At 38.0% G+C, this 24,970-nt stretch overlaps 1 protein-coding gene across 1 annotated transcript in view; it reads right to left on the reverse strand.

The window, feature by feature from the left end:
* Positions 1-24,970, reverse strand: part of LOC139670141 (potassium voltage-gated channel subfamily KQT member 1-like) — a 490,265-nt gene that overhangs the window by 297,957 nt on the left and 167,338 nt on the right. The gene's annotated exons all lie outside the window — the stretch shown is intronic.

The raw sequence follows: 24,970 nt of genomic DNA on the forward strand, positions 1-24,970 counted from the left end.
ATGTTGTTTGAAACGCTCTGGCCCAAAGGCGTTTTACATGCTGGAGCTGCCACGAGAATCACTGTGCAGAAACTACATTTGGAGCTACCACAGCCTCCCATTCCTTCTGAGACAGGAGTAACTCCTGCTGAGCTCTGTTTTTTTGACTGAGGTAAGCAGAAGGTATTCATCTCCTGACTATTAGGTCAGATGCAACGAACCTGCAGGCTGGAGTTTGTGTACAGTATAAATGATGAAATTTGCTTTTCATTGCAATACAGTAAAAAAACTTAGGTGGGGAGGAGAAACATCTGTTACCAAAGTATTATACCAGAGCTGCAAACGAGACACTCTTACACTTTAAGAGACAATAAGGTCTGACACAATACCAATGTAAGCAACCACCATGCCCAGTTCCTGGAGACTGTTTGTCATGTCATTTTGGTTTTGCTTGTATTTCTACCCCTAGTTTCCTCTGAATTGACCACCAAAGAGAGCATATGTGGAATTAGACAAACCAAGGACAAAAAGAGTTTACCTCTTAATTTGCAGAATCTACTTTGCATTCACATAGTTTTATTTGGCTTAAGAATGATCTAAGTGAAGTAATTTGGTCCTGCAGTTTTTCAAGTTGATTATGGTTGGCCATGGCTGTGGCATGCAAACATACCAGGTTCACACATAATAACCATATCAAGCTTTTAGAAAGCATCTATTGCATCTCTTACTATATTTTGAGAGAAGGCTGCTTTTTCTCTCAATGAGTAATATATTTAAAAAGATGTCCACATTGTTCCTGTTACTTATTTTAATTAATGACTTCATTTAAAAACAAACAAACACCCAAACTCCAAAAGAACATAATCACTTTTCTTCTTCCAAAACAAAGTCTTTTGTTTTGGTCCTTCCAGGCCATGAAAAGATTTTTTGACACAATTCCTTGGTAAAATACCACAAGCACAACCATGATCCAGCTACCAAATAAGTACCCTTCCTGGACAAAAAATGTCTCAAACAACTTCTGTCTCTGAGGCCTGACGCTCCTCAAAAGAAGATCTGTAGAGGAAAGTAGTTATCTTCATCCTATGTCATAATTCTATAATATTGTAAGTAAAAATTATTATTCCCAAGGAGGCATACATTGGTGAAACACTGATGTTAAATTTACCACCTGTGGGTTTCAGGTTATTTCAGTGACCAGTAACTGAAGTAAATATTAATCAGTTCATTGTAGAGAATAACATTTAGCACAGTACAATGCTATTGAACAATTTATCAGAAATGAAAACTCTTATGCTAATCCCAGTTAATCTGCAGATCTGTGAGACACAGAAGCTGATGTCAGTACAAGTACATAGAGCCGGAAATGTTTCTTTGATTCTTTGGTGGCTGATACTAATTAATTTGACATATATAGCTGAAAAATTAAATACAGAAAACAGTCAAAAGACACTGTTTATATATATTTATTAATGTAATTTCAAATATGAGTCATGAAAGAAAAACAAATAAACACAAGACACACACATTGAATCAATAAAAGTAGTGATGGCATTTTTTCATTTTTTTTTCCCTAAATCACTGGTGAGAACATAATAAACCCTCTTTGATTTTTGAGACCATCATTCATAGCAGGACTCAAAAAGTAACAAATGATTCCCAGAGGAAAGTACCCCTGTACATCTTTCTACAAGAATTTTTGCGAGTTTTTTTTCTCTCTTAATACCAGATAAAAATGAAGTAAAATTTAGTGCTAAATATGATGACAGAATTTTTCCAAAATGTTTTGAAGACTGTTACCCTTTAATTAAGTTTTAACCTTTTTTCTGGCACTGGATTTTACAACCATCATAGTTTAATTTCAAGAAGTCCTAATTGCAACATCTTACTAAATACTGTTGCAGTTGTCTTGAAGTAAGTGTTCTATCAAAACTAGATCTTAAATTGTCTGACTAAAAATACTTTGTCACCAAGGCACTCAATTTTCAATATCTTTTGAGAGTATTTGGCAACAGATATAATCGATGGGGGAGATGCCAGCATTTATACAGTACTTAAAATCTGGATATCAGAAATACTTACATTTTAAAGAACTTGGATTGAACAATACTATTGCAAAAGCCTGTGTAATTTAGAGGCTTTCCTATCTGTTATTCTGCCTAGAAGGAACTAAAAAATAAAATAAAATACCCCAAAACCAAACAAAACAACAAAATAATCCTACATTCCTCCTTGAATCATAACTAGAGAGTTTTCTTCATTCAGCTGTTAAATGACGAGCAAATTTAGGGGTTTAATGAGTTTAAAGGAGATTTAAAGGCAGACAGTATACACAGCTAAACATCCACACATACAATAGCCTGCATTAGACACAAACAAGGAGCCTGAGCTTCAGAAAGGATATTGATTTTCCAGCTAAGGCCATGACTCAGACTGCACAGTGGGAATGATTTGTTCTTGGGGTTTGATTATCACTCAGACTGCCTTCCTTCATGTTCCTGCTTTGGAACGGTTGCTGATGGAAATGGAACATTAGTCCAGAGAGACCCCTGTTCTGAAACTGTGTGGCAGAATATCTGTATTCTTATTTGGCTGAGGAAAGAGGAGAAAGGCCAAAGTATACATTTTTAATAATGTTTGAATTAATATCTACTAGAAAACCCACAGTGGGGTTGCTAAGAGGGGAAGCCAAAACCAGAATTCAAAGGGTATAGGCGAGTAAACCAATGAACAGAACTGTTTCCCATTTCCTAAAATATGTAAAGCTGAGGGAGAGGAAATCAACATAGTAAGATCACAACTAAGAGCATAAAAGTGAGGCTATGGATGGTTTGATCTGTGACTGTTCTCTGCAGTGTACCAGTGCTGCTGTCACAGAAAAGGCAGCACATGAGAAGAACACAGAGAGAAACAGCCAGCAGGCATGGATGGTGGCCTCAGCTTTTTCATTCAAAACAGCTAAACGGCATGACAACTTTCAGAAACACTAGTTTAAACAGTAATCTACTCTCTCAAAAAAGATAATGTTTCACCAGCCCAGACAAAAAGTGTCTATTTCTTTGCTCACCTGTCATTGTGCAGCTTTAAAATAAAAAACAAAACCCTCCACACACAAGAAACCGCAAAGCAGAATTGCATATTGCATACACATGTCAGGAAGAGGTGGCATGACTACCAGATGTTTAGGTCCATCTTAGTAATCAGACACCATGCAGACTTGAATAATAGGTAAAGACCCTTTTTCCCCTTGAGAGACGACAGATCAGTTCAGCTTTGGTGAAAGTGATTCATCACTTTATAATGACAGAGTAGAAACCTCATGAGGAACATGCTGCTCTCCTTGTACTTTATTTTTCCATGGATGAAGAACAAAGTGGCATCAATTAATTATTAATTACAAAGATCTTTTTACATGTAGGATGGTAAATTATTGTGCTTCACTAACAATAGTTAATTTGTTTCTGAGCAAGACTTCTGAAATATTTCAGTATTTTTCTTCATGTTATATACAAAGATTTGAGAGATTAATTGTCCAGATGTTTCCTTGGGTTTTGTTCTCTCTTTCTCACATAATAAAAATCTTTCAGCACATTTTTTTTCCCAATAAACCCACAGTCCATCTGTTATGCTTTGCTGAAGACATAAAACAGCACTACATGTGTGTTACAATAATTCTAAAAAGTAAATCTTCACCTTTTCCTTTTACAAATAAGGTGAAAGAGTCCATTTTTATTTGGAAGGTAATGTCTTGATATGTTGCCCTTTGCCCTGAAACACTAGCTCTGTTCACTAATACCTTCACCTCTGCTTCTAATGTCATGGGCTAAAATATTCAAATTCCAAGTCAGACCATCAAATATTCCTGTCTCTTTCACAACAGAAACTCTGGAAAAATACAGCAGAGCAAGTCTTTAACAGCCATCTCCTATTTAAACACAGCACAACTGCTTTAGAACAGTTTAGAACTAATCTGTCTCAGGCTGTCATGAGTTAAGTGAATAATGATAGCGTGCATTTTTATTTCTGTATGTCTTACAAGAAGCATTTGTTCTGTAAACTGAGCAAGTGAAAATACCGGTTAAAATTTAAGAAGTGTCAAAACCTACTTCCTAAACTGCTGCTATGAAATGACAGTCCTGAAGTAGAACTGATAAGGAACATTTTAGCTGTAGCCAGGCAAAATGGGTAGTTTTCAAGCTTGGTTTCCAACATATTTTTGGGAAGCAAAATTTCAAAACTGCTATTGAGCTATTGACTTACGGTTTAGTTGATATAAAAAAGCCCAAATTTCAGAAATCTTTCTCATCTCTAGTGCTTCCAAATACGACATCAAAAACCAAAAATACAAACAAAAGTCCTTCCAAATACCACATGAACAGATAATACAAACAAAATACAAACAAACTACAAACAAACAAACACACAAAAACAGGAGGACATTTAATAAAGTTAGAGTCTTGAATGTTTCCTAAGTGTCAAACAGGCTTTAAATAGGGCTAAGTCAAAATTGGTAACAGTTTGCAAGAGCACTGATGCATCTTTTTCAGAGGGAATTTCAGGGTTTCCTCAAGTTTGCAAGAATCAAAACTCTTTGGAAAGCCACGTGCTAAATGAAGCAATACTGTGAAGAAAGCTAGTGTGATGCATCACCAGTGGTCCTCAGCTGAGCAGACTGCATTGGAAGCAAAGTACAAGGTGTGATAAACTTAGTGTTTTGGTCTCAATCCACTTTGACTCTCTGCAAGTGACCTGCAAAGTTGGGGGATAGCAGGGAGGACCACATCAGGAGACTTGTGAAAGAAGGTGATGCAAGGTAGGGATTTGAAGCCAATATGTCTGAATGAATGCGAATCACAACCCTTTTTTGGGCCCTCCAAAGGAGAACTTTGATAAACTTAAGTGATTTCAGCAGAAGACCTCTTAGATGAGCGAGGGGATGGAAAGGTGTCATTTGAGAAAAATCTGAGAGTAGACTTCCTCCCCAAAGTCCTTAAATCTTTACTAGAAGTGGATGGTTAAAACCTAGTTTGTTCAAGAAAAACCTGGCCAAAAGATGTGGGGGAGGCTGACTGTAGTGACTAAAGAGGAGGTGTGAGCACCAGTAGCTGCCAGATCCATAGTATTGGGGAAATGTCAAGAGCAGGTACTGCCCAAGAAGCTGCAGCTGCAGCTGATGTGGCAGACTGAATGGAAAGCCTCAGTGGGGGCAGACTTCTGGCAAGCTGGGGAACAAATGCCTGGAAGAGAAAAAGGCAGCAGATATGTGGTGTATAAGGCTCAAGGTGAGAATGAACCGGGACTATTAAGGGCCACTTCTTCAAACCAACATTTTTACAATGACCTCAAGTTACAGCTGGGTATAGGCACATAGACCCTGTAGGAACACATAACAGAAAAGATTTTTGGGTACTGTATTTTTCTTCTTTTTTTATGCTGTTGAAAATGCATGGGCCTGGGCTTTTACTTCAAATAAGAACTTTCCCATACATGAGGAATATGGTACTTTCCCTAAAACAATAAGCCATGCACATCCAAGTAAAACAAACTATCTGCATTCATCAGCAAACAAATAAGAAAAGATGTTCATATAAACACTATTTCACGTGTGCAAAATAAGATCATAAAAATACACTTAACATTAAAAAGTACTTCAAAGGGAAGGCAATGAATGAGTGTTTTGAAATTTTTTTGGTAATTAAAAGTTTGATTACTTATATTAGCTTATACTTTAACTTGCAAAAACTACATCTCATTCAAAAATATTCTTCCCAGCATCAGCTGTGTCCTTTGAGAACACAGGTACTCTTCTCTACAAGTTATAAAACTGATATTTTTTCACATTTAAAGACACACAAATAGTGATATTATAGTCATTAAGCAGTATCCTGTTTTTCTTAAGATGCCTCCCTTGCTTAATCATTACTGCCACATTTCTGCCCTAACACCAGCTGGTTTCAGTCTCTGGCCTTAACACAGTGACAAAAATGTGCTTTCAGATATCAAGGAATACCTGAAATAACTTAAATATAGCCAGAATTTAACTCATGATTGCCAGCTGCAATACGATTTTAACAACCGCTTGTAAGGAGCCACTGTTTTAAGAAAAATGTGATTTAGTTCAATCAAGCAGAACACTCAAATCCATAGCTATTATTATCCATGATGAAACATGGAGGTATTATTCTGACTCCTTGGTTTTCCAAATGTTGCCTGAAGAAATCTGAAGTCTGTAGACTATTTACAAGAGGCTAGGAAATGTCATAAAGGAAAGCAAATTCATTTATGCTGTGTGTATTTGTGAAATTTCTCAGGAGGTTTGTGTACCCACTGGAAAATGTTTAGGATGCATAAATAAAAAAATGATTGAAAAACCACTACTCATTTTCTGGAAATCTGGTGGTAACCAGCTTTTTGAAAGTGAGAACAATGTTTCAGAAGGGCAACTGTTTTCCTGGAAAGGCATGGGAGGACTCCATCCTTTGGATTTATCATTAAGTGTTTTAAAAGGCAATGTCAGCATATTGTATCTACTCAAAACAACACCACGATGCAAGAACTGCAACTTGATATCGGGATGTCAGACTGACCATGGCCACTTTGTGGCACTCAGCATTTAATCAACGCTACCAGTTCTGATTTTCTTCAAGGTTGAGTACTATTGCACATTCGGACATTAACAAAAAACCTGAAACAAACCAACCCACCAACCAACCAAAAAAAGGCCCCCAACCAACAAAAAACCCCCAACAAAAAACATAATAAAAACCTGGCTCAAAAGTTCCAGTGAATTATGCAATTTTTAAAAAGTAACAAAGACTATCATTCACATCCCCTCTCTTATCACTGTGGGCTAATTATTATCTCCACTAGCATGTGCTGAAACCAAGAGGAAAGAACAAAGAAGGGGGGGGGGGGGAAGTATATTTCTGATAAAGGCTTTCAAAATAACAGTCATCTGTTAATGTCTGTACTGCTGTTAGAATTTCTAAGTTGGCACAGAAATCTTCATTTATGTATACTGACACAAGTTCAGTCTGTTCATATTAGTATAGAAATAACAACATATAAATGCTTACCAAAAAAACCTCCACAAAACGAAACAAAAAAAAATCATTTGAAAGTTTGATAGAAGCCTTTCTTCATTTTGGACTTCTAAGTTTGATTACTTTTGTAATCTTACCCTGTCTTTTGGTGTCTCTGAAGGGAAGCTGTAACATTAGCTTTTTAATAATGTTTAATAAACATGTAGCAACATCTATTATAAATGGTTGGTACCATATGCAGAGCTGGGTGGGGTCACTCTTTACAGCAGCTCACCATATGGTATCCGTATGAATGTGGCCCTGACGAAAGTGATCTATTGAGCCTGACTTATCTGCTGCTGTAGTGTTAAATTACTTTCCTTCCTCTTCTCCCATTCTCTTGCACCAGGAGTACAGCTGATTCACCTGCCTATTTCATGCTGCAGGACCATGTTCTGCAGCTGCTTCAATCACCAGGATTTAATAGACTCTGTTACATTATTCTCCTTGCCTTTGGGTTGCAGAGTGTGAGCAAGGGAAGGAACAAAATACATGGGTTAGTATTTAAAGGATCAAATTAAAGAAGTGAATCCCATGCCCTTCTCTCAGCTGCCACTATTACAAGGAGGCTACAACATTTTTACCTGACTAAAGATTGCACGGTCCAAGTGGATTATTAGAATTCAGTCACCACTGCATTTCTGTTTCCTTTTGCATGTGCAGAGAATCCAGTTTCACCAAAGAAGCACAATAAGGTGCTGCATCTGACCTAACATAATTGAAAGTGAACAGAGGAACAAAAAAATGAACTCCCTCTATATGATCTATTTGAAAAGCAGGTAAACTACTCCCCTTAAATGGAGCTACACACCAGCACATGAAAACCACCTGTTTCTTGGACAGTGTCTCTAATAAAGGCTCAATTTCTGTCTTCTGTTCTCCACATTCTCCTTAATGCAACAATTTGTTACCTTTAGGGGCTTTTTTTTCAGCCAAGAGACACGACCATTGTGGATGATCTCGATCTACGTATGTTTCTAGGAGACCACATCCCTGCATTGACTCTACTGGCTGGCTTCTGTCAAACACATTTTGCTTTTGGTTCATTAGAGGCCTTGACTTCAAGTTCCCTTGTCCCTGTCAGTTTTGTCTGAAATTTATCAGGGGTTCAAAGTTTTAAAGAGAAAATATTAACAGAAGAAAGACAGTGATCTCACCTAAGATTTATTGCCCTAGGAAACCAGACTAAAAGATAATTATATTAATAGTACCCCTGGATATGTAACCAATGTGTGTGTATTGTTTCCTCCATATGTCTCCCCTAGATTTCATAAACAGCTACAGAAAATGTTTCATTTTAATATATACACAAATAACTGCCTAGATAGCAGGTTCATTAATAGTTTTAGAAAAAAAATAATATAGAAAGCAAAAGAAAATGTATCAGATTCAAGCAGCTACTAAACTATGAGAAAACGCTTAAACCATAAAGAGATAAAAATATTCAGGTATCCAAGTATCTCAATTGCATATCATGTTAATAAGAAAACTAAAAAAGTGATATATAACAGCTGTATCATTGCTGTTCCCAGAATTTTTTTTTCTCAACCCATTACTTCATACCATATTCCATCATAGGTCCTGTACTTTTAAACACTTAAGTAGTGTATAATTTTATGTACCTGACAGGTTCCAATAAAATCAGTGATGCCATTCACAGGAGCAAATCTGTGGTTGGGTGCCTGCAAGATCAGGGACTTTGATAATGAGCATTTTATGGCAGCACCTTTGTACTGTTTATTTGGACAGCTCAGTCACTAGCATACTTCAGGGCACTGCAAGATGTTGATCAGAATATATATTAAGAGACAGTGGGAGCCAGTGTCTGGATCACCAGGAAATTTCAATTAACTAAACTATAAATACAAGACTTGGCAGTTAAATGCCTCCCTGACATCCGATCCCGTCAGATCTCGGAAGCTAAGCAGGGTCAGCCTCGGATTAGTACTTGGATGGGAGACCTCCTGGGAAATGCCGGGTGCTGTAGGTACTAGTCCTGAGGACTTCACTGGGACTGTCCAAGCTTGCTCGGCCATGGCAGATGAACCTCAGGACTTAAACGGTGGGGCCAGTTCTGCGCACGCTGAGCCTCACCTAAAATCCACTGCGCAGGCTGGAAGGGCACACCCATGTGGGGAGAGCCCTGCCCAAATCTTCGTTCGCGAAGTTTGGCCATACATACATACATACAAATACAAGACTTCTAGAACCATCACACCAGTCACATTGCTTGTGAGACAGAGCCCTTATTCTGATGCCTGCCTTGTTTGTGTGGTTTATCATTTCTGGGTGGAGATAATCTAACTTCTTTCTGCAATATCAGTCACTAAGCAACACCTACAAGAATGATAAGTATGCATTAGTGGAAGGTTATTCCATACATACAATTTTCTTGTTAACAATTCAACGTGTATTCAATACATGTGTCCATGGTATATCATCATTCTTTTGGGTTTAGTTTCAGAGTGTAAGAATTTCTCATGTCTGTGAAGGTTTCATAGAATCATAGACTGGTCTAGGTTGGGAGGGACGTTAAAGATCATTTTGTTGCAACCCCCTGCCATGGGCAGGGACACCTTCCACTGGACCAGGGTGCTCCAAGCCCCAGTCCAGTCTGGCCTTAACACTTCCATGGATGGGGCATTGCTTTATACAATAAGCCCTTGCCTACTATGCAGACTTACACATTTTTAGAGTGAATTAGGAAAAAAAATAATATATATATACAAATATATAAAAATATGTATTTTATAGTGAATTTAAAAAAAGAATAGTAACAAGATCTTTTTTCTTACAGATAAAATAGAAGGAGTTAGCAGATATAATAGAAAGGTTGCCTGATGAATTCAATTACTTGATTGCCACTGAAATTCATGGAGCAAGATATCACATACAAAAGAAGTAATGCAGCATTTTTAACTTTGCTCTGTATCTTGAAAAGAACAAGAAGAAACACAATTAAGATGGGATTAAAAAAAAAGAGAGGAAATTATTCTTACTGTCACTACAATATAACAATGCAAGCACATAGATGAGAGAACAAAATACACCACACACAGAATAAGACAATGAAGCTGACTTGAAGCTGTGACCTCTAAGTGCCTGTCCCAGTATAAAAAGACTTTGAAATGGTTACATTTGTGGTGGGCAAAGTGATACAACAAAATGCATCAGAAATGCTGGAAACTACCTGACAAAGGATTTCTTTTGTTGAACCAAAGGAAGTGACAGTCGGAATTTTTACCACTTAAATTCTGCCATGTGGATACAGATGAAGTCTCACACTAGAAATTAAGACAGGGCATGCATGGGAAACAGAAAGGCCGCTGATGAGGGAAAAAAAGTGCTGAGCTACTGCTGTTTTAGCCAGAGCATTGACAGCAGAATTGTCCCTGGGAAGTTTGGCTGCTGTTTTTGCTATCTTTATTCTGAGCAAACAGGAACCGAGTGTATTTCATATTCAGGATAATAGCTACCCAATCCATGTAGGATGAACGATGCACTACAGACACTGCACTGATTCCTCTTTTCACATGAGTAAAAAGGGCAATGAGAGAAGTGCTAAATTAGTGTTCACAGATATTAATTGCCTTTCCGATCCTCTGCTGGCAGCACACAATGTGACTGTTCAATTTATGCTGCACTTTTGCAGGGCTCATATACAAGAATACAATGATGATGAAAACTGTTAGGGATGCTTTGATTGTATACAGGAGATCAACTCAGGTCCCTTCAACATTCTGTGCTTTGTTAATACAATTAGACAGTAGAAAAATAATTGGCAAGAAAGGTTATATAAACAGGTTATTGAAATGATTGTGAGCTTTTACCATGCTATAGTGGTATGTGCAGAGAATCTCATACACATTCCTTATAGCAGAAGGTTTGTTGCATGACTAAGCTCAAAGGGGACTTTTACCATGAATTTTAGTTTTCATTTTGTCCAGATTTAATGCAGATGCTATGGATAAAAGAAAACAAAAGAGAAAATGGACACTGCCTTGGAGAATCCAGTAGAAAGCACAAGTATGCATTAATACCACATGCCCAATAATAGTGTAGGTATTTACAGAATTCAGGTGCATGTTGCTGACCCACCTTATTAGACAGGAAAGCATCAAAATCACTCAATACTGGTTTGATGCAGTGCACAGCATTAGCCAAAGAGAGAAGTACTCCACATAGCACCTGCTTCCTTCTCCTCTATCTTGCCTAATCTGAAAATGAACAATCTTCTTTCCAGTCATTTTTTTTTTCTCTTTTTAGAAATGTGGTAAAATTGAGTCATGCAGATGAAACAAAAAGATTATTCCCAAGCCTACTGCACCTTAGAAATCTGTCATTAAAATTAAAATGGATCAATAGATGCCCTCAGCCAGACTTTGAGGACATCTCTAGTGTCCTCTTTGCCAAACTTGGGAAGCTTAGCGAAACTTGCAATTCAGTGACAAAGACTCAGACATTTCTCACACTAGTGGGAATAGCAGCTGCATTTCTATTTGGTCCCAGATTTCTCCTCTCCTCAAAGAAGGTAAGTTAGAATGGACAAGAAGGTATATTTCCCTAGTCCAGGCTCTGGGCAAAGTCTTGAGCCCCAGTTGTGAGACTTGCTCATTCCCCCAGTTACTTTCCTGTGGTCTTTCCTGTGAAATCATGTTGCAAATTTTGCTGTGATCTACCAGCCAGCCAACTTTGCCCCAGCGCATTATACAGCAGGAGAGAAGCTGTGTTCTTGGACTACAGATAGAAAGTATGATCATCAGATGTTCCGATAGGGCCTAGCAAGGAAAGTCCTGTCCAGCGCCTGCCATGTGTTATATCAGTTGCCTATGTAGACTTGCACAACAGGCTCCAGAGGTCTATGTCTTTGAGTTCTGAGATCTTCCCTGAAGTTTCTGTGGGATGGAACTGGCCATGCAACTCTATATCAAAGTCCTGGCAAAGAGCAGGGGAATCTGAGTAAGCTGCAAGTTGAACGTTCAACTGCTTGTCCTGTTACTCAGATTTGACGCAGCAGAATGCCCAATATCAAAAGCACACTCACAATAGTTCCTGGGAGCATCAATCAAGAACATTTATTTAAGACCAATGAATCTGTAAAATCCATCAGTCTGTGGAATTCTGTCTCTCTCTGAAGGAAGTATCACACTTTGTTTCTCCAGTACACTTCCTGGATTATTGCAGCCCATTGTGTTTGCTGCACATTTTTGCTGCCTGAGATGAATTGACTCCCACCTTTTCCATATGTGTATGTCATTGGTTTGAAAGGAGAGATTTTAGGCAACCAAACCAGTACGCTATTGAAAGAACTCAAAATGAATCAAGGCCTAAACTGGACTATGAGAATCTGAAAGTACAGAATGATGTCCAGTACAAGCTTTTAAACATTTTGAAATATCTAAAAAAAAAAATTAAATAACTTCAGTGTGTCACCTACAAAATATTCTCTCCCTTCCATATGACTGTAAACTAGAAGGAGAGGAAAAGACTAATTTGAATTGGATTTGATTAATATCCCCCTCAGCTTGATGCTTGCAACTGAATTCTACCTGCTGGTTTTAAAACGGAGCTTGATGACAAATAGTCAGCTAAAGACCATGCATGACAGCATTTTTGGCTCAGTAAGAAAACTAGCTGTACAAAAGAAAACAGAAAAAAATACACAAGTAGTTTTCAACTGGGTCACAGCACAGATTTAACACACCACATCGGTTTTAGTACAGGACTGAGAAAGAGAGGGGATGCTGAGGTAAGATGAATCCACTCCTTACAGCAACCACAGGCTTTCAGTTTCACATCAATCCCTTTGGATCTGCACTATCAGTATGTTTCCTAAAGCCTTTCCATTGTCATAAATACAATAGTACATGACATGGGATTAAAAAGAAACAATGTTTTAAATAGAGAGGAGAAAGCTTGATGAGAAAAGTTATTAAAGCATGGATTAAAGAGATTAATAAGTAAATAGAAATAGTTTCTGATCTCATTTTCCCAGCAACCCCTCTACAAAGCAAGAAATTGAATAGGAAGGAAACACTTGCTATAAAATAATTTTGCCAATTCTTCCTCTGATCACATTGTTATGTGTTTTCTTTTTCTTCTTCAACTGTAAGTCATTTGGGGTAGATTTTTCTTTTATTGTGTGTTTTGATAATTTCCGAATCCAACGGGAGTATAACATTATGCAGAAACCTCAAAAGGGTTTTTTGAAATTATTTTTTGAAAGCCAAACAAATTAAAAAACTGAAAGCAGAGTCTGAGTAAACTTAGTATAAACAAAGTATAACAATAAAAAAAGTAAATATTAAACCCAAAAAATGTAATGGTAGATTGTCTTGAAATAGACTGAATATCCCCAGAAGAGCTACTCAATATCAAAACACAGCAGCCAAGGTAGAAATTAATGGATTATTACCAGAACTCACCAATAAGTGAATACCAGTCTATTAGCTGTCCATATTGTTCTTGGGGGGCTCAATGGGGGAAAGCGTGGCTTTCTTTTTAAAAATTCCCCTAAGTGTATTACAAAGTATATATTTTTGGGGTTTTTTCTTCTTCCTTTCACACTTGCCCACACCACACTGAGCATTACCCAGGCTGGTATCTCCTACATTTTCCCTGCCCCTTATCCCTCTCCCAAATGTTCAAAATTTCTGCAACTAGTTTTCTTTCACAGTGCTGCCACTGCAAGTTTACTCCTCCACATGCCTAGGAAATATTGAACATAGAGCAAGAAAAATCAAATTTTGCAAAACTTGTTGACAATATAAAGCAAACGGTCTGCATTTCTAGGCTCAAAACTAGCAATTTGATTTAATGAAAGAAATCGGAAGCAATGTTTGCAATTCACAGGCTCTTTTGAAAGTTCTATAAATCAGCCCTACTCAACTACTTCATCTTTTTAATATTGCTTAAATGAATTTAATAAAAATAAACTACCAACTTCCAACCAAAGTCAGAGAAAATCCATCAGCACATCCTAGTTTTCAGCCTTTCTCTCACTATTGCCCATTTTGGGGGGAATATGGATTTCCCAGACAAAGACAGAAGGAAGACAGAGAGATGGGAATGAGTAGAGTTCAGCTTTACTTCTCTTCACTGAAGTACAACTATCTGTTTATTCCTTAGCTACACAATTTAATAAAACTACAATATTTAAAAGACACATTAATGTTATAGTGGCAGAAATCTATTCTACTTTAAAAGCAAAACAACCTGGTAAGTCTGTAAACTACAGTGTAAGGTTTCAAAGCAAATGGAGATTTATCTCACAATGTAAATGAAGTATTTACATAACAATGCATAATTCAAATTTAAAACACACAGATTTACAAGCATGTAATGTAAATACAAAAGTTAAATATCCATCAGAAAGCATAAACATGATGTAAATAAGCAGGAGTCACTTAGTTATGCAGTAAATGCTAGTGGTATGCAGGATATTGTATTATTGCCTCATGTTTTAAGTTAAGATTATTTAAAGCAATCTGTATTTAACGAGTGTTTTTCTCTATAGAGACATACTAGCATTTTGATGTGTTGACTGTTCTTTTCAGTCAGAGCAAGGAGCTGAGCCAAGAAAAAACACAGCATTCCCTATTTATTTGCCCACATAAAGGAAATACCTCTTAATGCTGAATCAGCAGGTGGTGCAAAAACACAAGTAATTATCAGTAATTATCAGTAATTATCAGCAACATTTAAAGCCAGTGAAGTTTACTAAATCAGCCACCAGATCAATCTGTGTCAAGTCATAGTAGCAGTCAGGACCTAGAAAGTTGATAAAGTTACTGACACTGATGTCAGGTTCAGCACTGACAGGGAACTTGGATTTTCTCAATCGCCATGGTATAGCAGCATTCTGAAAAGAAACTTCTCTCAAGAAACTTCTCTGAAGGCATCACTGCCAGTCAGTGACTGAGGTTGTCTAAATCCATCACTAAGAAAACACTCTTAGAACTTATTCAGGAATCTATGGTTTAAAGGGACAAGATTTTTACTTACTGGTCTTTTGAAGACCAGACCCACATGTTTGCAGTCAGTTTGGCTTGCACTGCTTATTCTCTCACAGAATTTCAGACTTTAAGTTGCTCTGTGCTTTCCTACAAAAACAGTGGAAATATGGACAAGATACAGAGGAGGAAGAAACTTGAAAAGCACCAGAGAAGACTCATTTTGCTGTGAAGCAATCCTCAGAGAAAAACAGATAAGGACTATCAAGGTGGGTCGAAGGTAATGGATCACATTACACGGTCATATTTCTCCATTCCACCCAGCCATGCTACAAATTTCTGCCTTCCAGTCACCTAAGTAGGTAACCAAGAAAATGAAAAATCACAACTAAAAGCCTGCAACTAAGCTGCTTTTTATTTTTTTTCATTAGCATGTTACAACTTACTTCTTTCTAAATAACATTCAAGGTCTGAAACCAAATAAAAGATACTGTTATGATGTCACTTAAATATACCATAAGCTAAAAGAGACATAATTAGATTTCTAGCAAACCTGTAATTTTTTATAGCAATATTGCATCTCCTTTAATGAAAGTTTTAAGTGTAAAATATCTTTCCAAAATGATTCTTTCCACCCCAATAATACAGAATTTGGCACAAAAATAGATACTTTCCGTACTGTTACACACCTCGTGAAGAATGGAAGCTGCATAGAAATGCTTTGTTTTGTTTAAACTGCTAACTATATTCCACTCTGATCACACCTTATACTCAAAGCACAGTGGTTTCATACTTTCTGTGTTGTGAACTGTAAAAACACACATGACACATGATTTTGCAAACTGGTCTGGTTTTGGAAGATCCATGAATGGCAGATACCTTCTTACAAGCTTTCAAAGACCCTGATGACACTATCATTCATCATTACAAACCTGACACAGCTCTTATTCCTCAACAAATTTGGTTTCTGATGGGAAAGAAAACTACCATCTGGATCAGACCTGGCTACAAGTGATTAGTGAACAACTATATTGGCAACCTCAGTCCTGAACAGCTCCAGAAGCAGGAACTCAGAGAATAAAAATGTGTGTCCTGAAATGGTGACAGGTCAAGCTAGGTGCAAGCTGGCACGAAAATATGAGAGGGAAGTTGTACTATGTCTAAAAGTGCTTTCTTCAAGAATAAAAGCTGAAAATGACCAGCTGGACAAAAAACTAATATATCCACTGAACAAAGTATGAAATTACTCTGTATTAATAAGTAATGGGAAGTATTTTGGATAAATAGCATGTGTTTAAAAAAATAGTTCTTCCTAAAGACTGCAAGTGTTAAAACAAAATTGCATGTCACAGTTCAAAAGGTAAGCACACAAATAGCAGACTGCTTCCAGTGCCCTGGCACACTCAGTAAGTATTACAAATTCCTAACTTACCCAATGTCTCAATATACTTCTGTCTTGGTTGTATCAGCAGGGTAATCACCCCTACCTTACTAATGGCACTGTTTAAGGAATCCTGGCATGCAATTCTTTAGCAATAATCACTTCATTTTATCAATTACTTCACTTAAAAAAAAAAAATTGTAGCTTTCTAAGATCTGTGTATTTTTGCAGAGCATGAAAATTAACAACTCCACCTTATACAAATTATTTTATCTGCTTAGAAAAAGTGCTGGTCCAAACTGTTGCACCATTTGTAGGTCCCAGGTTTGGCTTCAAATGTCAGTTGTTTGCATATTTGGACTCATGATATTTTTACTGCACTTTTCTTTGTCAATGCCAACTGTAAGACATTTTCCTTCGTCAGCTTCGTACTTCAGCCAACAAAACCCCCTTCTTTTAGTACCAGTGAGATAGCTGTCACTTAGAGGTTTGGCATACTTAAGACTCTGCTTCACTACTCAAGGTCCCAGAAAAATAAAAGATACGTAGACAGATCCATAAATCACAAGGAGAAAGAAAACATTTGTATTATACTAGAGCCAAATAACACCACTAAACTTCAGAATCTGGCAGCCTTTATGTTACAACAGAATTTTCAGAGCCAATAAACATTCATACTGGACTGAAACTTGGCATGAAGTAATGCCACTTGACTGATCCACATCTTATCCTAAATTGTCTCTCATTCAAAGGCAGGGATGGTACACTGCACTCTCTGTTCATAATAGATTTGTGAGGTTTGTGCCACTGCTAGAGCAAAGTCTAGTGGCTGGTTAAAACCAGAGCTCTGGGGTAAAGAGTTCTTGCACTCATGTAAGGAAAGTTACTGCCATCCTCTTTTTCTGCTTTACAAAAAAACAACCGCAAACCAAACAACTCCTATGCAAATCCTCTTCCCTCTGGATGGACACACATGTTATTGTGCACTAAATCAGCTTCTGGGCATGTCAAGTTAAGTTTTACAACGTGCTGTTTTTATCACCCTCTGATTAGCCCAAGCTACTCCATGAAGGGGGTACTGAATTTCAAGATGTAGTTCATGCAAATTAATAGACTCACATTACATATTGTAGAAAGTTAAGCAGGAATTTACAAGATGCTTGGCAGGACCCTGTTTCCACTATAATCATCAGTGTACTTTGAAGGCACAGGAATACAGACTGCTTGACATTGCAGACTCATCATAAAATAAGTAAACTGCCTCCTTTTTAGCAGCTATGATTTTTCTGAAATTATTCTTGGCTCCATTATTTCTAACTATGAGGATTTCTGAAGTTTGATGAGGCTATGTTTTAAACTAAGAGTGACCTTAGGATCACTATTTCCCAAACTTCTGATATGTAGGATTTATTCCAAACTCAAAAGTGGCAGATAATTAGTTTTTTTTGCCTTTTTCTGCCAGCAGATCAATTTGGCCAATGCAGTCTAATAAATCTCTAAAAATTTTTCTTTTTTTTTTTATCTCCAGTTTTTAATCCAGAGACTGAGAATGTTTTCCTTTTTCTCTTTCTTCTTCTTTATTGTTCTCTCTACCAGATACAGGAAAATTTTCAAGTCAAAGATAATCTTGACCAAAGCCACCAGTTGACTGTATGAAAGTCTAAACCAAATTCTTCGTAAGCCTCCACAAGTTGATAGATCAGGGCTACCAGATCTGAAATATTATCATCAAGACTGGCATTGCACTCTGACAGCTGCGATATGGGGAAAACCACAAACTGCTAATGATGTTTCAAACAATATCCTTTTATCATAAGAGATCCAAGACTTCCAGCTGCCTTCTACTAAACAGATCCATTTTGTCTGCTTGATACTTCTTGATGGTTTTATCTTAATGAACTTCAAAACAAAATTAAAGGTTCTGCTGCTCTGTGTGAACAAGACATCCACATTCAGTGTTCCAACTATTCCTTGCTCTTCTCTAGCAAGAAGTCAAAACTAGATCAATAAATAAGGTGCCTACACATCTGAAGATGGAGGTCAGAGGTCAGTCTTCACAATATATCTGCATCCAGCATTGACAGTGAAGATGAAGCCATTTTGACCAAGCAAATTGAATTTAGGTAATATCACAGTGAGTTGTAGTTTAGGATTATATTGCACATTCTTCACTATTAAATTGGTGCTTAAAATACACTGCCTTTAATCAAGAGCATGGGAAAGAGGTCTTCAGAAGAAAAAGAATAGGATCCTGCTTTCCCCAGAACATCTTAGTACAGGATCTGGTGGCCTTAGGAGGCTGAAGAAGCAGGAAACAGTAGCCAGTTAGATATCGCTGGAAGTGTCAGCTGAGATGTGAAGGTGCATAGATAAATCTAGAGATGTTTCCTAGAAAGCAGAGAGAGACCTAGACATGCTGAGAAACACTTGGATTCTGTGATAAATTTAAAGTCTTCAAGTATGTCAGACCAATGTGCTGGAACCAACTCAGGATTAAAAGAGAATTAACCCTAACGTAAAAACGTTTGGAATGAGAGATAAAGTTTAAGGAATCACATAATAAAATGCTTTAGAGAGATACACTGTGATGTAAATGAGAAAGGAGTAAGTGAACAATTACCCATGGCTGGATGATAAGATCATTTGCTACAAGACTTGTAGCTACTTGGTGTACATAACTGCAACCTTCAATTCACATCAGTGCTAGGAAGCTGATGTAGCAATATCGACAAATCTATTAACTAAGCTTGAGCGAGCTTTCACTACGCTGAATAAAAATAGATTTAGTTTTAGTCAGTAAATACACATCACACATTTGCAGCCCTTCAAGGATTTACCTTGAAACGTTATTTCCAAAAACAACTGATAGACTCTATGGCAGTAGCAAACCCAGAGGCTGGCTCAAAAAAAAAAAAAAAAAAAAAGCAAACCCCAAAATATGTTAAGCTATGAACTTTCTTGACCTCTTCACATACCTGGAGTTTAAAGATGCCTTAATAAAAGATTCTCTTAGGAAATGCTGTACTTACACTTGCTAGTTGTCAGAGCAGGAACACCTTGGGGAGGGATGAGATGGGAGATGGCAAAATATAGTAATAAATTAAAGGAAGGTGGGTCTTGGGGGGGGTTGTTCTTTTTTTTTTTTTCAATCTTAAGTATTTATGTTCAGGTTCTGATTGAGGAAAAGGGTTTGTTTGGGGTTTTTTCCTGTCAGCAAAGGGAATGTACACTAGCACACTTGTGTTATACACACATAGAAAGAGAAGAACACCTGTCCCAGTAAAACATCTGACTATATATGTCACAATCTTAAGGACTTTGCAATGGACTGAAGCTAAGGTTTCATGCTTAACTTTCTGTTTCCTTGCTTTTAGAGGTTTAAACACGTATTCTTTACTTCTGCAAATTAATAATATGAACAATTTGTCTAGAGGTTGGCTTACTTAATGTAGAGTTTGGGGCCTGAATTTTATAAACAGCTAAGTCCTTTGCCTACTAACATACAAGTTCAACACCTTTTAGTTGTTGAATATTATTTAAATGGATTAAAAACAATAGAGCTTGACTTCAGGAATGAATTTCCCTTGTTATACCAACAATACATACCAATAATATTTTCTGACACTAAAATCTTAGTGGAGGCTTTGTAATACCAGTGTCCACAACACATGATGATACTTCACAATTGTCACAGACACCTAACAGTCTTTAAGTACACACCCATATCTTTAAGTATACTTTAAATAAAACATATTTCATTAATGATTGCTATCTCATATTGAAATTCAGAACATAATTCAGTCTGTGTGAAATGTACCACTTCTCTATGTATCAGAAGTTTTGAAACTAGACAGGAAATGGTAATATATTGAACAGCTTGCCCAGAATAGTGTATGGCTTAGAAATAGCAATGATATGCAAAAGGAGTAACACAAGTTTAAATACACCAGTAAAATTTTTCACCTTAGAACTCAATAAGGATAAGTAATTTTTTTTTCAAGCAAGGATGATTGAAGTGATACCACAAATGAACAGAAACAAGCAGGAAATCATGAGAATAACAGACACATCATGAGACAAAAAAACACAGTCTTGGCCAGCCATGTGGTCACTCTCTTTGCTGGCAATCCTATGAATTAGAAGACAGATTCCAAGTTGTCAACAACACCTTTTTTATACTGCAAGCTATATGCATGTCAGCTTGTTTTAGCTTTAAACCCAATGCATGGCAGCGGGTGGTAGAAAGCTGTGAGGACTTTGGGCTGAGGTCTCACTGACAGCCCAGTGAAGTCCCAACTTGTCATACAATCATAGAATCATCCAGGTTGGAAAAGACCTCAGAGATTATCAAGTCCAACCCTTGATTCAACACCACCATGGTTATTAGATCATGGCATTGAGTGCCACATCCACTGTCATCTTAAAACCTCCAGGGATGGAGAATCCACTACTTCCTGGGCAGCCCATTCCAATTTCTGATTAACCCCCCTGTAAAGAATGTCTTCCTAATATCTAACCTAAACCTACCCTGGCACATCTTAAGGCCGTGCCCTCTTGTCTTGCTGACTGTTGCCTGGGAGAAGAACCAACAGCTACCTGGCTACAACCTCCTTTCAGGGAGTTCCAGAGAATGATCAGGTCACCCCCAACACTCCTCTTCTCCAGACTAAACAACCCCAGCTCGCTCAGCCTCTCCTCATGAGACTTGTGTTCAAGTCCTTTCACCAGCCTTACTGCTCTTCTCTGGACCTGCTCCAGCACCTCGACATCCTTCCTAAAGTGAGGGGCCCAGAACTGGACACAGCACTCAAGGTATGCCCTCACCACCGCTGAGTACAGGGGAAGAATCAATGCCCTCATCCTGCTGGCCACACTATTTTTGATACAGGGCAGGATCCCATTGGACTTCTTGGCCACCTGGGCACACTACTGGCTCATGTTTGGAGTAATTTCTCCTCTGCTCCATGACAACATGTGACATCAGAGTTGGCCAATGAAAGGATTCACCAGTCACCCGTGTGGGGGGCTGCAGCCTCACAGAGCAGGGGAGAGGATGTGGTCCCTTCCTGTGAAGGTGTGAGATGACTCCTTACTCTGGTTTCTATTTACATAACAAAAACAATTTGCCTTTCATTCTAGACAATTATGATTAGGAGTTATTAGGAGCAACACAAACCTAGAGCTCTGGAGAATGATTGACTGACAGTTAGAAAGGGAGATTTGAAGGAAGTTAACCATATGTTCAGAAGATAAAAGGTATTTATCATCTGTCTCCCCAAAGGAGGCCAAACTAAGGTTATTGAGTCTGCATAGAAAGTCAAATAATCACAGTGACATAAAAACTGACTTAATTGTTACAAAAGATACAGATAATTATGCTGGTGAACGATTTAGTAAAGTAAGGTGTTACATCTAAGATGCTTAAAAGAAACTATAACTAGTTCTGTAAAACAAAAGTATCAGAAGCTGAAACACAGACAGAAGTGTTCTAATGGCAAATACAAAAAAGCTCCCGAATTTCTAGATTGAGAAACTTTATTTCTAAAGTCTGCTTCATGTCCTGGCAGCTGAAATAATACTTCCTTGCTAAATCATGATTTTCAGCAAGGAAAAGAAAACAAAGAAATACAAAGCTCACTGGGCTAATTCCATCTTCTAAGCTGAAATTAACCAAACATGACTCACAAAGCATCAACAACGCAAGGAATATTGGTCAACTAAGCCCATCAGTTTCTTTTAAAAAAGTTTAGCTTTTCTTTTAATCCTATTCCCTTAAAAATATTCCAATCCCCCCAAAAAAACCCAAACAAAAAAATCCACCACACAACATTTATTATTAACATATGGCACTGAAGTCATCTTACTATGTAATTGAACTTCTGCATTAAAACCTGGTTAATCTAATGATTTCTCTAGTGGGACATATGTTCTTCACTTAGAGCATAGTGGGGAGGGTGGGCACCAGTGAAAAAATATCTGACACCTCTCTACTGAGGCAAGTGGGGAAAAGGAAGGCGAAAAGAGCTGACAAAAACATTCTCACCCACAAGAAAACGAGACCGGATAGAGGCCATGTTTTGACTTCCAAGAGAGGAAGAAAAAAAATTACTTTCTAAAACAAAGGAAAAATAATAGACACACACATATATATAGGTATGGAAACTCTGTAGGTAATGAGATGTGCATTCCCACGTACTTCAAGATACTTATTTTTCTGACCTTGAACTGTTAAAGTTTGCCCCTGCTTAGCCACAAGAGGCAGGAAGTCTTCTGGCACTAGTATTTTCTTTGTGGATATTTTTGTGCACATTTCAGGAAGAAACAATACTGTAGAAGCAGATTTATCATGGTAGAAAACTCCTTGAAACCTTTTCAGCTATTCTGCAGGTAGCCAACAATTTGTCATGCAGTATGTCAAGGGGTGTTATGAAGCCCAGTGGTACAACAAACCTAGAAGACTAGCATTTAGCTAGAGATTTAAATCAGTAAACACCTACTGGTGAAAAAACACAAGCTGCTGTTGGCTTCTACCAGAGTTTTTTCAGCTGCAGTGTGAGCTTGACTCAGTGTTACTTAAAACCACTTTCCTTTCTTGGAGTTTTAATTGCTATGAAATGCCTAAAAAGTCAACTACTGCATCTATACACATAGAAAATACACTGGACATTTCTGTCTAATTACCTGTTGTCCAAATGGGCAGTAGTTACCTCATCAGAATAGAATGGCTACATCATCCTTCAACTTTGCCTGTTAAGTCTTTTTCTAAACCCACAGCATGGCATCTTGATGCACCGCAGTGGCAGCCAGTCAGGCACTGGCCTTTGAGCCATATCAAGTGTTGAGCAATTGAACCATAACTCCTGTTACTGGAGCTGTGCTGGCTCCTGGGTAACTCACAACCCTTGTGTGGTCAGAACACAGCCACCACTGTAAGCTAAGACTGACCTTCTGGGTGCACACTAAGCCAGCCCAGGCTTACAGTGCACCAGTGAAATCATGGCATTGCAAATGTCATTTCTCATCCATGAAATGCCTTCAACACTTCCCAAGTATATGGACTGCCCCTCATGATTCTCAGCTATTCAAAAAATGTGCTTGCGATTGGGTACAATTGGGATAAAATAACATGGCATACAGAACACAATAGGTAGCAAAGGGAATACCTCTAACAAAGAAGTACTTCACAATAGAAGGAAGAGTAGGATAGAAAAATAGCATGGGGTAAATGTTTAGGCGCTTCTATTATAATGGTCTGAAACCACAACAGACCTCATTGCCACTGCAAAGAATGCAGCCACATGATGAAAGAGGATAAAAGGCAATCCCGAAATTATACCAACAAGCCCTTAGGTATAATATTTATACTCCTCCATTAGACACCTTTATTTCTTTTTGGACCATGTTCCTGGAGTGCAACCCTACAGGTTTCTGGGAAGCTGATATTAGAACCTACTAAGTTTTTACCAGAGAGCACCAGCCAAGAATTCATAAGGTGCCCTGGGATGCAATGAAAAAGTATCAAAATGTAATCAAAAAAAGCTCAAGAGTAAAATGTTAGGTCACAGATAAACACAGAAAGGAGAAGCTGTTCTGGAATGGATTAGAGTCCAGAACAGGAGAATGGAGAAAATATATGGCCAATTTTTTTTTTTTAAACAGATAAACCTCCCTAGTTCAGACTGATTTATTTCAACCATTTCCACTAGACAAACTCCCATGTGGATTTAAAACTGGATAATTTACCTTTTTCTGGGTCATCATGATGAGATTCTTCCAACACATTATTTGGTAACATTTTTAAAATGAGCACTGAAGAAAAAAAATCTGCCTAAGAGTGACCCTATCTGAAACTCAGATATTTGTGGGTGTCCTAGTTCAGCAGAAGGGACCAGTTAACACTGTGTGGGGGTGATCAAAGCTGTGTATTCTACCCCCTCTAATCATTCCCCAAGGACAATGGACCATTAGCAGCAGCTGCCCAGGGAGTCATTGGCACCTTCACACACAGCCTGAGGGGGCAGAGCTGCTAATGGGCCATCAACAGTTCAACAATACCCCCTGGCTCCCAGAGTTAATCACCCATTGCGTGAGTCCCCGCCGAGGGGGAGGGACTGTGTGCTCCCTGAGGGTACATAAGTGGTAGGTAAGAAGATCTTGGGAACTTCTCGTTGGATCCAGAGGAGCAGCAGGACCTCGACAGGAGGAGACCAACACTCTCAACCAGACTACAGCCATCACCTGCACCAACAGGTTTCTCACTTCTTTTTTTTTTTGCTTTGGACTTGGGGGGAGCCACACGGGTCTCAGCACAAGGGCTAACAAACCCCTTTGGGTTTGTGCCCAAGGACACTGGGTTATACTGCTAGGTTTTGTGAGTTGAAAGCAATTTCTCTTTGTGTCAGTGTATTTATTGTAATATTATTATGAAATTTTAGCCTCTGACTTATAATCTCTCTCATGGTGAGTTCATTTCCCCTGCTGGTTCAGCCTTAAACCAGCACAGTGGGTCATATGTGTCTACCTCTATTCTGTTATCCTGTGGGTGGATCGTTCTGTTCCTCCAGGAAAGAGCAAGA

Source organism: Pithys albifrons, chromosome 3 (assembly GCF_047495875.1).
Source record: "Pithys albifrons albifrons isolate INPA30051 chromosome 3, PitAlb_v1, whole genome shotgun sequence".
Classification (NCBI taxonomy): domain Eukaryota; kingdom Metazoa; phylum Chordata; class Aves; order Passeriformes; family Thamnophilidae; genus Pithys; species Pithys albifrons.